This window comes from Malus sylvestris, chromosome 16 (assembly GCF_916048215.2).
Source record: "Malus sylvestris chromosome 16, drMalSylv7.2, whole genome shotgun sequence".
NCBI classification, from domain to species: domain Eukaryota; kingdom Viridiplantae; phylum Streptophyta; class Magnoliopsida; order Rosales; family Rosaceae; genus Malus; species Malus sylvestris.
Window position 1 is genome coordinate 26,968,727 of NC_062275.1, and position 14,352 is coordinate 26,983,078.

Genomic DNA, 14,352 nt, shown 5'->3' on the forward strand with positions numbered 1-14,352 from the left:
TCTCCAACGTTGTATCACCATGATTCTCGACTTGGATGAAACTTGACTCTTGAGCAAAATTGGCCTCCCTAGCCTGCCTCTTGGTGTGGTATTATTTCAGTACTTGTGTCGGGGCTTTGCAAGCCTTAAACCAACGGTCAGATCAGCCACAATGGTAACACATAACAAGGTTAGCAAAATACTCTTTCACTTTACCTTATTCTTGAAGTCCTGAGCCTTAGGAGCTAAAGAGTCGGGCTTAGGGCCACAACTCTAACTATTTGCTTGGCTTTGGGTATGTCTCCTCGTATTCGTAAACTTGGGAGACTTGTCCCTACTATGACCCCTATGCAGTGCGCTTGCATTTGCTTATTGCAAAGGAATATTATTTGAGCTAGTAGAGCAAGACTTATGGTTTTTCATCAAGAGCTAGTTGTTCTTCTCAGCTACTAGTAAGGCAGATATCAAATCTAAGAACTTTTAAAAGTTTTGTTCCCAATATTGCTGTTACAAGACAATATTCTCAGCATCGAAGGTGGAAAAGATCTTTTCCAAAAGATCCCTATCAGTTAACACCTCATTACAAAATTCTAGTATGGATCAAATTCGACAAACTTCATAATTATATTGGTTAAAAAATTTAAAGTCTTGGAACCAAAGATTAAGCCAATCATGCCTCACTTGTGGCTTTTGTATAAACTATTGGTGGGTGAAACAATCAGTCAAGGTTTGCCAAAGAGCATAAGGGTCCTATTCCACGAGGTACTCCGTCTATGGAGCATCATGCATATGCCTTCTAATGAAGATCATAACGAGTGCTTTGTCAACTTTGCTTGCTGTATAATTAGCCTCGATCACACCTCTCAAGTTCTTAGCAACTAGGTGGAGCTTCTTGCCTTGCACTCACTTGAGGTAGGTTGTACCAAACACCTCTAAAGCGGTAAAGTCAATATTGTTGAGATTTGACATTCTATGAAAAAGCAAAATGTGGAGTCATTGCTTGAGTATAAATCCTCTAAAGCAATCAACATAGACATGAAATGGTCTAACAAATTAATGATGAATATTCTAAAACCTTAAACATGAGTGGCGCGTATTTGGGAAATAAAATCTCTATAACATGCTCTACAACTCCGTGCACGAGCTTTATGAACCTTTGATCCATACTACATTAAACACGCGCGCACACACACACCCACAAATATATATATATATATATATATATATATATATATTTGTGTGAATGCAAACAATTTATCTCATCATATATCATCCAAACTAATTTAATTAGCATCCATGAGTATGGGAGTCAACGAGACTCTCAATATGCATTTCCAATGCGTTAGATATAAACTATGTGGCACAAGGCCCATCACGGCAATGAAGGGTTTCATTTGGGTCGGGTCCGTCAATACACCATGTATAGCCCGCGGAAGATACGTATGGGTTGACTGTGCATACCCTAGACCGGCGGATCCGGGTCATATCCCGGCGTGGATGACGGCTTCGCTTACAATTGTGTCACCACAACGTGGCCAAGTGTAGCTCAAGGCCACCATTGTCTTCCTGCCTATATTTCATTGCATGGGGAAAGAGAGAGAGTGCCATGGGTTGAAAATCTAATTTTTCATGGCAGGAGAACAAACATTGTTAAGGAGGAAGGCCGTAGGAGACTAGGGCACCACCGAAGATTGGGCTCGACGATGGTGGCTTTGGTAGCCACTAGGGTTTGCAGTTTTGTTCGCTGCAAACCCACCGATATTGGCCTCGTTGAAATCAACGGTGGTGTAGTGAGTTCCATCAAGTTCCGTTCAAACCCGGGGAAAATGATGTTCATCGACAACAGAGATCAGAGATGGAGATTTTGGTCATCTACGACGACCTATAGTCATCGGTGGTGTCGTTTGGTATTTGTGTGGATGCACAGCGCGCGCTGCGTGATTGGAAGCCACGGCTTAACACGCGGGTTAGGGTTTTTAATCCCTCTTTCTTTTGATTATTTTTTCATGCTTTTCCACACACAATTTAATTAAGCAATCCAATATCAAATCACAATAATCCATCGCAAACATAGCAAGATATATAATCCGAAATTGAGAATAGAATTCATGGTTCATGGGATGGTTAATATGCATAAACGCTTATAGAACTTTGACAAAGATAAAATATAGAAAATTCATGGGTGTCGATTGCGTAAATACTATTCTAGAGCGATCCCCTCCTTCGAGACACAGTTCGGGTTGATAACATGTTGAAGGAAAACAATCCTTACGCCAATAAATTAAGTTGATGTTATTAGTTAAGAATTATGTTGCCCACAAATTTATAATTTATGTTCAAGTGATCGAAGTAGTAACTAAGTAAAGCTAGTGAAATACATTGACTATTTAGTACCATAGTCGGATAATAGAAGGCCATTTGTTATAAGTGTTTGATATCAATAAAAGGATTGATACTCAACTAGGTTTGTTGTGAATTTATGTCAAGTTATTAATTTAGACTTACGAGAGTTTCTTCCAACACTCTTCTATAGAAAAACAAGCAAACCAAACCAACGAAAGTCGTATGTAACAAGTTGATGTTGTTTACTATATTTAATCAAATCTTATTGGATCTAAAACTTGTATGCTTTTTTGCGAGCATCACAAATAGTTTGAGAACATAGTGCGAGAATCAAAGTTTTTTATTGTGGTAACACCAACATTTGTTTAAAAGAAAGTGATTATGGCACTTCGTTGGCTACTTGTGAGGGTGCAGAGAAGTCTTGAGCAATGAACTTCAGTACTCCTTCTGGCGGGCACTTACACATAGTGTTGATGCATGAGCATTTGGCTGGGTCAGGACATTCAGCAGATGTTTTGCAGGGAAACCTCACTATTGGACCCCTCGCTTCTACTCCAATTTGTAGACCTGCAATATCATTATTTCCTTAAGTAATATTGAAATTGCATTTTCTACTTAAATACTAATTCATGTAGAACTTGAGGGTTTTTTTTCTCCGATCAATTCAACTTGAGAGTTAAGAAAGCAAAATACATAAACATGTATATCTCGTCTATGTAGGGATCATATAGGAAAAAGTATTAGAGACAAGTATTTTACCATATGCAACAATCAACAGCACAACAAAGAAGGCTAACTTGAGTGAACCTTTCTCCATGTCTCTTTGTTGATAGATAGAGGCAAAAAATTATGATGATTGTTGAATTGTATTCTGCTTAAACTTAATTTTGAGCTACTAGTGTGCTCCAAAGCTACAATTATATAGTTGAAGTTGGGATTATTTTCTATAATTGTACATCTATCTCGATAAAAAAAAAATTTCTTTAACAAATTGGTTGCTGCATAAATTTGTAAAGAAATCTGTTCACCAAAACTTTATAGTAAAAATGTTTGACAAAATCAGATTGCAAACCATAGTAGTTCATTTTCATGCATGAAATAATTATGTCTAAAGTTAGTTAGATTCGCATTGAAGCTATGTGATTCTCAAGTAACTAGTGCTCTTTAAACTAAAGATTTTACATAGCTATATTTTGGATTACTTTCTTAAAATACATGCCTAGATATAGTGAAATTCAATTTTGGATTACATTCTTGTTTAGACTTGAAATAATAGTTTGGGTCGAGAATGGGCTAAATTAAGTTTAAAAGTTATGATTCTCGACCTAGTAATGACCCCTCAGGCTAGTGGGCTTTCAACCCAAAAGAGAGTATTGATTTGGCCAAGTCTTTGTAGGAATATGACTATTAATGGATCAAGCTCTTGTGTGGCTTGGTCGAGTCTTAAGAGAGTTAAAATGGTCAAAGATTAAGCTGAATTCTGATAAGCTGCGAATCATTTTAGGGATCAAAATTCATGCTTGATTAGTTCAGAGTTCTGGTTCAAATAAAAAAGTTGAATCCACTTTTATAATAATTTTTTAGTAAAAAAAATTAAATTTAAAGGGAGTAAAGTCAAAATTTTAGTAAATTTTATAGTATTTTTTTTAAATACCTTGCGCGACGAATGTAATTGTTGTGTAAAAGCACTTTGTACGACATCGACGTCAAGATGTATCCCTGCGCTGCGCTGCGCCGCGCCGCGCCGTGCTATAAGTGATAATTTTGACGGTGAAGTTGTAAAAAATAGGCGCTTCTTTTAAAATTTTCCTAAGTTTGGACAAAATTTTCCCAGACCCGAACGCTCTCTCACTCGGTCTCTCTCTTCCCAAGTTTGGACAAAATTTTCTTTTCCCGTAGCCTTCCTCCTCATCTTCTTTCCATCGCTCCCGACTGCACCCAGCCAGCAGGTATTGACCCAGGTATCTATATTTTCTTAATTCTTAATTTTTCTTCTTTCTAAGGTCAGAATCAAGCTTTAATGCCTTAATTTGAAGATTTTGGTATTGTAATTAGATTCAATTTGGAAAATTAAATTGGAAATTGGGGGTTTTAGTGTTAAATCGAATTTTAGGGTTTGAGTGTTAAATCGAATATTAAGATGTTGATGGTGTTGTGCGTTGTGAGTGTGAATGAAAAACCAAGTAAACTTTGATAAATTTGACATCATGAATCTCTGGGTGTGACAAGCATTTGGAAGAATTTCCGTGTATCGGATATCGTCTCTGTGTATGGATTTTTCCCCCCACCTCTTTAGGGTGGTGGGTTGGTATGCCAGGTATGTCTGATTTATTTTTCTGTTCATACAAATTTGCTGCAGTTGAAAGTTATTGGTCTTTGTCTTACTAAAAATTGAAAATTCCTTAGGTTGCTCTGACATGCATGGCAAAGTTAAGAGATGACAGATTTTTATTTCCTGGTGGTCTTAGTTCTGATAGTTTGGCATGTCTTGACATTATCATGGCAAAACAATTACCAAATGGAGCTTGTCACTCAATCCTGTTTAAAGCTTACGCTGGCAATTCTTAGACAAGAATCATCAGAAGCCTTAAGGAGACGGTATGCTTGTTCAAGATGTCCCGTCAACCGTTCTGCAATTCTTGCTGCTTGATGAGCAAGATGGTGATGATATGGATCTCCAGAAGGTGTGTAGTTTCTACGATTACAAGGCAATTTGCACTAAATATCATCTGGTGGAAAGGATAGCTTACCAGGTGTGATACTACATATGTTATTTTCTCTGATCAACCAAGAACTGGCAGAACTTGCTCGTGCCAATTTCTCTATATTAAGGAAAGAAGCTCAGTCTATTTTGGAATAATTGTTTGGTATCTAGTTGAAAATCTTGCCTGATAATTTTAGGATATGATGACCTATGGAAGGAGTTGGATCTGGAGTATAATTCAAGTGGAGAGTTCTTCTGTAAAAGATGTTTTGCTTCTAGGAAGGTTCTGCAGTATCTAAATGAGATAGATTGGGGTTGTTTGAAGATAGTTTGTGCATATCAGCCACATCTATTTGAGCAACTGATTATTTAACTACACATTAGTTTTGAGTGCATCCTCTTCACACAGACTTGCATGCACTACTAAATTGATATTGCTTTTGCAAATACTATATTTCCTATCTATTTATCTTTTGACATATTTTTCTCTTTAACCATGAATGTTCAGGTAATAAAGGATGCTACTGAAGGCAGTGAACTTTGGAAACAAATGGCACTCTATGTTTTGGATGCATTGTTTTGTGTAGATCATGAAAAATATTTCTTAAGCCAGCTTCAAAGCAGGGGTTTCTTAAGGTCTTGCTTAACAAGCATCAGCAATTCTCATCAGGTTCTTGTTTAACCAACTATAAAGTCCAATGTAAGGGTGGTTTTGATTGTATGATACTAGGCATTATTAGTTTTTGTTTGGCACGTTCAAATTAGCCAATTGAAAGATCTCATGTTTTCAACTTTTTAATTAAGCATAAATTTTTAGGCAATCCTATTTTGGTGATACCAACACCATCAGCACTCTTACGAGTCTTTGCCTTTACAATTGTTTGAGGACCAACCAAAGAGTGAGTCGTCTTCCAACTTGGGACCCTTGAGATGTAACCTCACTCCCCTCTCATTCATCACTCCTCTCAAAGACAGAATATTCTGTACTCCAACTATTTTCTCACTTCTTCAATAATAGTAACATCCAACGCTTCATTAGTTGTGTGTGAACCACCTCTGTCATCAGGTACAGCATTTTCTGGTTAATCATGCATACATGATATATATCGATCTCCAAACATGCATTGAATAAATTAGAGTGGTCCAAACTTAATTAAGATTTCCAGTTATAACAAAGTGAACTACAATGCTAGGACCACTGATTTCCAATTCTCACTGATTTCCAGTTATAGCACACAAGCTCTGGGTTGAACAACCCGAAAACTTCCCAACTTGTCTCGCCATAAAGCCGTACCTGAAATCCGTGGTATCCGCATATTTTAGAAAGTTGAAACTCTGTAAGTGATGTTAATGTCATCCTCATTAATGCACAGCCATGAATTGATTTGTATACGACTTTCAAGCATAATGTGTTCGTTTATGAATAGCTCTTTATCCTTTTCAGTTTTGCTTCCCCTTTATGTTGAATGTGTTAGAATACAGTTGATTAGCAGTCTGATGTCACACTGTTCCTTCGTGTCATTTACCACCATCCAAGTTTAGATTCCTGTTTTCCTACTTTGTCAATTACCATAGCCATCTCTTTGCTTCGTTGTAGTTCGCGTGTTCGTTTGGTACCTTGTAACGAAAACATGTGGGGATTAAAAAGGAAAAAAATAGCATCAGAAAAAGAAACTCGAATGCTAATGGTGTATGTATTGGCTGTTTGGTGTTTTGATCATGAAAATTTTGGAATTTACAAAGTTCAGCATCTTAATATAGGTTGAGGTCGTGGATGATGGGAATGAGGAGTACTTTGACCCTCTCAGACCATCTCCAATCCTGATCTAAAACCTAAAAATATTTAGCCAGAAAATTTAGGTTTTATCCAAGAAACAGCTTTTTTACTCTAATCCTTTTGGCTTAAAATTTTAGCCCTAGATTATCAAAAAATGAATTAAGACTAATTTTTTTTAAATTAACTTTTTATTTAAAAAAAATTATGTAGACTATCCTAAATTAATTTTATAAACATTTTAACCTAAAAATATTTAAATTTAGATAAATTTTGAAAAATCACTAATGATATACATGAAAATCATGATAAACCACATAAACTTAAAAAAAAGAAAAAGACAATTAATAAATCACATAAACTTAATACAATCGAAAACTCATAAACTACATAAACCTAATAATGATATTCATCATCTTGACTTGGTGGTGGATTTGGGTGATAGTCTTGAGATGAATTATCATCTTGAAATATACTCCTTGTGATATTCCTTCGTAAAATTTCTTTTTGCTTACCGCGTAAGTATCTCTTCCTCTCTGGAGTGTGTTTGTCGAGGTCCTCCATTATCAAATTAGTTTCGTACCTTTCTTGCTCCCTATCCCCTTCTTGCTTCATGGCCAAAAACATTTGGGCCGATTCTTCTTGCCGACGACATTGATTTTCATTCATTCTTGCCATTTCGCAAGCAAATTGTGCACCTATCGGATCTTGGGACTTCTCTTTTCTCTTTGCTTCCTTTTGCTTATCTCTACCCGAGGGCCTTGGCAAAGAAGAAGTTGGGCTCATTTGGTGGATACCTTCATTGTCGGCAAAATTCACACCTTCATTGACATCATTTGGGGGTGGGGCTTCACTATGAAATAATCTTCCACATTGTTGATTCGCATCGGTTCCCCACCTCGGACAATCCTTGAGGATGTTCCAAGCATGATGCAATTTAAAAGCTTGATTTTTTGGTGTAGTTCTTGTCTTGTAAATTGTCATTGCTTTGTCACCCTATGCAACAAATACATAAAAATAATTGGTTGCAAAATACTATTATGTACATGACAAGTAAAATATCAACAAAGAAACTCACAATTTCTGAGGCGCCCCTTCCATTAGGCATGTCAACCATGACTCTCTCCAAGCTTCCCTTCCACAAGGTGCACGCTTTGTTGATAATCTTCCACCGATCATAAACACCACCAACTTCCCTTCGACCGGCATTGGAGTTTTCATGGAACTTATCAACGATTTTACCTCACAAATCCTTTCTATTTAGATTGGTGCCGACGGCACCATCTTCACTAACATAAATCCATGCCAAACATAAAACAATATCTTCATCAAAGGTCCAATTACCACCTCTAACATGCTCTGTTGCATCTTGAAAATTTTGGAAATGAGAAGAAATTGTAGAAAGAAAAATTGGAAGAATTGTAGGAGAAATGTGAGTTTTGTGTGGATGTTTGAACAAATACATAGGTATTTATAGCGTTTTTGGTTGAATTTTAAGTTAAATAATTTTTTTTAATTATTTTAGCCGTTAGATTTAAATTTGGACTGTTAGATCTTTTTTTTTTTATCGTTAGATTTGATTATATTCGATCTAAGCCGTTTGATTCAATATATATACATAAAAAACTAAAAAAAAAAATTTGAACTTGAATGATATAAAGTAGCCAACGGCTATTAAGTCTTGGTTAGAGTAGGTCTCAGAAGGTCGGATAACAATGCCGAAGCTTCTAGAGAGGATTTGGTGGAAATTGAAACCAGTTCTACTGCAGGACTCTGGTGAAGCTTCTATTCAAAATTTGTCTAAAGAATGGGCCTGTTTTTAAGAGATCCCTGATGCAGAGGTTTCCAGTTTCCAAAACAGTTTTGACTTATTCAGTAAGCATTTGACGCTTCTTGATTTTATTAGTTCCACATGCTGTTTTATATTCAAAAGTATGCAATCTTCTGAGGCTTCATGTCGTCTTAAGTAATTGTCAAGCTAGCGGGCATGTTTGGTCGTATCTTTTAGATGGTGGAGCCCATTTGTGACGTCAGTTTCGTTTCCGTGTATTTTGTAATGACATAGAGTTTGATGTCTGAGTTCCTAGAAGAATTCTTTTTCAATTGCTGCTAGGTATTTTTCAAAACACAACCGTTAAGCATCTTAGCTACTGGGACTTGTATTCTCACCTCACTTTCATATTCTGTATTTTTTCTATATTGAAATAGAGTTTGAATTTTTGCGTTTCCTGGATGAATGTTACTCCAATTATTGTTGGCTAGTTTTCGAAACCATGAAGTATGATATGGGTATTCACAATGTTCTTATCATATATCGGTTTCTATAAGTGTTTTCCTTTCTTAGGTTTTCGAAAAGAAATTTTGGTTTTCCATACCTTCTATTCTCATCCAGCTATTTATTTCCCTAAGTTTCTCACTGCAAGCTATAACCTATCTTCTAACTTTTTATTTTCCTTTTTCTTATTACTTAGAGATGTCCGACATGATGAAAGGCAGGAAAGTATGTCAGCCTTCTTTGCTTTGTTCCAATAATTTTTTGGAACAAGTATTCTTATGACAAGTATTTTTGTTGCTCAACTAGAGCAGCTATGATAATCACTTTGATTTGTTTTACTGATATGAATTTACAGCACATGAGAAATCTTCGACAAGTATGCATTTGGAGGAACTGGAAGATCCAGAAAAATTTGCAGAAGAGGGGGGCAAGGTCATCACGGGCCAAGAATATGTTTCTCGGTTGCATGAACTTAAAGCTGAATTAACTCATGCATGGCATGTCGATGATCGTGTTACATCTCTGAAATTATCAATAGAAGTACATTTTAATTGATAATTCAGTTTACCCAATTAATCTTACCTGGAGAGAATTTGTAATAGAAGACAACATTAAGCATCAAATCTAGAAGACTACTTCTTATAGGTTTATTTTTTATTTTTTTTATTTTTTATGTTTGGACATCTTGTATGTACATTTTCATATATTTTATAATTAAATACTTTTTCTTGGTTTATTAATTATTGTTTATAATTTAATTACAATATTTATAAAAAATTAAATAATTTTTTTTTTGCCAAAAAAAAACAAGGGTTTGCGCAACGCAGGTGGTCTCTTTATTTCGCAAAGTGACTTTGCACGACGAAGAGAGCTTGCATCGTGCAAAAACATTTTGCGTGACGAAGAGACCACCTGCGTCGTACAAACCCTGCTTTCATTGTCTTGGCGCGACGGTTTGTGCGCGACGAAAGTTTCGTTGGGCTAATTTGCAGGCAATGTTTTTCGACTTCGCGAGACAAAGGTACCTGCGTCGCGCAAACTGTTTTTTGTACTAGTGAATTTATTATTTTCTTGCATTTTATTTTCAAGTTTTAATTCATTTTAGTTTAATTCAAAATTCTCCATCATAATTTGTTTCAATTTAATTAGTAAGATTTTTTAGAATCAATTCAATCTCTGTGGGAAGATATCTGCGCTTATATGCTATACTGTCATATGATTTGTATATTTGCGAGCACTAAAATTTGAGACTTAGAGGGGTGTATTCAATTGAGAATTTGAGAGATTTTAATGGATTTATAAATTCATGGATTTTTATGGAGTTTAATTGATTTGTAGAGATTTCATATAAAATTTTGATTCAATTCTTTCGAAAGAGAGGTGACATTTGTGAATGCTTAAAATACACTATGAAATCTCTCAAATTCCCTATAATTCCTCAACTTTCTCAAATTCTTTAAAATCAATTTCTAATTGAAAACTTATTTAAAATCCTAATTGAATACATCTGAATTTCTAAGGATTTTAAAAAATTATCTTAAAATTCTAATTGAATACACCTTGAACTTCAGATAATCACTTAAAATCATGATTGAATACCCCTAAATTCATTAAAAGAATTAAAATCCCTCAAAATCCCAATTGAATACAACCCCCTTAATGAGATTAATTTTACTTATCTAATTTTCGCAATTGCCAGTTGAGTCATATTTTTTTTATTATGCTCCCCATTACAATTTAATGCTAAAGAGATAATCAAGTATGATTTTGTTTCAACCTGGGAAAGTTTATGGAGTAAGTATAAACCAACGGGAAGAGTCGACGAAAGTTTCCAAGAGATTGCATTTGGTCTGTTGATGGTGTGGAAGCGTAGGAATGAGATGGTACTCCAAGATGCACGTAGAACACCATTGGAGGCCGTGAATCTTTGTAGAACACTACTGGAATTCCGAGGTGCTCAGAATGCTAGCTTGGGTGGACATGTTATGCAGCGGCGGACTGAAAAGGCTGGGGATGTGGAGGTGCGGGGGGGACAAGCAAACGGTAGCCAAATGGATGACCCGAGTTCGAACGATTAAATTTAATTGTGATGCGGCGTGGAGTGCAAAAACTGGGGGTGATGGGGTGGGACGGGTGGAACGGGATTTTGCTGGGCTGCTACGCGCAGCGGGAGGGCATGGAGGGAGGTTTCAGTCGGCTGCGGTGGCGGAAGCCACCGCTATACTGGATTCTCTGGGCTGAATCAGATGCGAAGTTGGCGCAGAAGATGGATTCAGTGAAGTTCCTATTCGTGCCTAGGGGTGGGAACCGTGCTGCGGACGCTGTAACTTCCTACTTTCAAAATCATGGAGGGTCTATGGTCGCGTTTGGTACACGGGACGGGACGGAACAGGGTGGGACGAGGCGTTCCGTCCCACGTTTGGTGAGCCTAAAATGAGTGGAACGCCTCGTTCCACGGGACAAGTTTTTGATGATTTTTGGTTCCATCTCCCCCCCCCCATGGAACGGCTTGTTCCACGTCCGTGGGACATAAATTTACAATATTTTAAGACAAAAATGCCCCTTGTCTTTTTCAAATTTTACATCATCAAAATCATACAACAAACCCTAAAAACTATCTTCTCTTCTTCTCAGCCGTTGTGAACCTCTTCACCTCTGCATCTCCCCTTCGCAACCTTCCTCCTCATCTTCTTCCGTGTAGCCTCTTCACCTCTGCATATCCCCTTCGCAACCTTCCTCCTCGTCCTCTTCCGTGTAGCAGCTCTGCATCTCCCCTTTGCAACTCTTTCGTGTAGCAGCTCTGCGAGCCTTCCTCCTCATCCTCTTCCGTAGCATCTTCAGCTCTGCATCTCCGTTCCAGGTTCGATCTGTTTTTGTGTAGCTCTCGGTCTATCTTTCTTTGTAAAAAAATTTCTTTGTAATTTGATGGCATTATAGTGAAAACCAATTGTTCAAATGTTTTTTATTTGTTCTCTGTAAGGGCTTTATGTGGTTGACATTTCCACAGCCCAGTCGTCTTCTTCTTACTATTATTCTTTATCTCTCTATTTTTTTCTTTCAATCTGTTTAATTTAGTCGTTCAATTTTATCTCTCTATTTTTTTCTTCGAATCTTTTTAATGTAGTCGTTCAAATGTGTTCAAATCTGTTTTTTCAGAGCAGCCAGCCTCTGCCTCTCTATTCTTTGTTCTTCCCATATTTCATATCGAAACCCTAGCTTAATCTCCCAAATGGGCAAATCAAGCAAGAAATCTGCCACCAAAGTATGCTTCTTTTGAACTGCTTTCGCTTCGTCAAGTCTTTGATTTTGATTCGATGATTTCGTTAACTAATTGGGTTTTGATTTTCCTTACAGGTTGAGGCTCCCGCTGTAGTTGTTCCAGCTCCTAAGTCTGGAAAGAAAGGTTTCGATTCTTTTCGGAGTTTTGGGATGTTGTTGTTTTGATTTAATTTTATTTATTCTTTGTGCTGTGAGGAAATGGTGTTTTTATCCGTCGATAATGTAGTTTGAAGTTTAAATTTTGCATATTTGGTTTGTTTTGATTTACGATACTAAATTTTCGCGTTTCAGAACTTGCTCAACCAAGTCTGAGGAGATTTGGGTAGACAGAGCGTTGAGGGAGAGCTCCAAGTCATGGTGAGGGTTCTTGTGGTCGCTGAGGATGCGGGAGAACTCGCTTACCAGGTGCGGTGATGGTGGAGATGGCGGGTTGTGGTGGGTGAGAGAAGAGAAGGGGTGGCGATGAGTGTTAGGTTTGGAGGGTGAGGGAAGAGAGTGGAAGATAGAGTGAAGGGTTTTGGGTTTAGAGGGGAGAGATCTCAGGGACATTTTGGTAGGTGGGTAAAGAAGAAGAAGAAGCAGCAGTGTCACTTTGGATTTTGCTTGTCTTCGTGTTGCTGTAAGAAGGGTTTTGGGTATTTTAGTCATTTTAATCTTTTGGTTCCGTTCCGTCCATACACTACCAAACGCAGGACGGAACAACCGTCTTGTTCCGTCCTGCGCGTACCAAACATAACACAGAACATCTGTTCCGTCCCGTTCTGTCCCGTCCCGTCCCGTCTGTGTACCAAACGCTATCTATGGTATGGGATTGTATAGGGCTTGATGGCCTGATTTTTATTTTATTTTTTTACATCCATATTTTTATACTAAGGGGAGGGGGAGTTCGACTAAGCAATGATAATTTCGACCTTAGTACTCTATTATGCAATGACAATTTCGACCTTATTAGGTTTTAAAATAGTAAAAAATTTCTAAATACACCCTAAATCACTTTTAACGTATTATTTATCTTCTTCAACTCTCAAAACAACTCTCACCCACCATTGTAGAGAAAAACCCTAACTAATGAAACTACAAACACATTGTGGAGCAAAAAATAATCACAAGGCGACACGTGGATTTTTGGGTGAAAATGACAAAATTACCCTTTAGGCACATCGGATTTCCTACGTGCTAGCAGTGGACAATCATCCCTCAATCATTTTGTAGGTGCAATTTTGTCCAAGATCAATGAGGAAGAAATTTGCATCCACAAATTGGTGTTTTCATTGAGAGAAGAGTCACACACTCGTAGAAGACTCCTGCATCAAAAGCTTTTCTTTTTTCTTGTCCATTTGTAGATTTTTTGTACATTCTTATTATTAGAATTTTTTATTTGCAAAGATTATTTGATAAAACGTAAAAGAGAAATACAATGGCTAGAAATTTAGAAAATTCCACAAGTGAAAATTCCAATATTCAAGAAATAAGACCACGACGATCCACGAGGCTAAATGTGATCATAGGAGCAGCACCATTGCTATAGGGCTCCACCATGGCAATCACCGCGGTGGCCACCACGGTTACCACTACCCGTAGCGAGGTCTATGGTACCGCTACCACGGCCCGAGCCGTGCCATCCAAGGCTCACGACACTAAGGCCACGACCCAAGCCATGTCATTCCAAGCCTAACATGAACTCAATGTGTTGCCAAGCCGAGCCCAAGCTTCGTACCTGTGTGCATCACACTCCGAGCAGCCTGCTTTTGCCGAGCAGCCCACTCTTGTGGCCCAGCCTGCTCTCGTCGAATAACCTACTTTTGTGGCCCAACCTGCTCCCATGGCCTTGCCTGCTCTCGCCAAGCAGCCTACTCTCGTGGCTTTCCAAGCAGCCCAAATTGATTCAAGATTAGTTCAACCGTCCCGGCTTCAAATTTTCAGACCGACGATCAAACTGGGAGATTTTCACCACATTTTTCTACGTATTTGACATTTCCCAACTCAAAACTCGCACCC

At 37.6% G+C, this 14,352-nt stretch overlaps 1 long non-coding RNA gene across 12 annotated transcripts; it reads left to right on the forward strand.

The window, feature by feature from the left end:
- Positions 1-1,427: 1,427 nt before the first annotated feature.
- On the forward strand, positions 1,428-9,811 carry LOC126607182 (uncharacterized). Of its 12 annotated transcripts, none has more exons than XR_007617512.1 (6): positions 1,454-5,006; positions 5,535-5,696; positions 6,253-6,363; positions 8,502-8,675; positions 9,272-9,300; positions 9,431-9,811. It is a non-coding gene; the product is annotated as an uncharacterized LOC126607182 (long non-coding RNA). The 12 variants fall into 12 exon arrangements; XR_007617519.1 differs by having other exon boundaries at positions 1,456-5,006; positions 8,559-8,675; XR_007617516.1 differs by having other exon boundaries at positions 1,460-5,006; positions 8,570-8,675.
- The last annotated feature ends 4,541 nt before the right edge of the window (positions 9,812-14,352 follow it).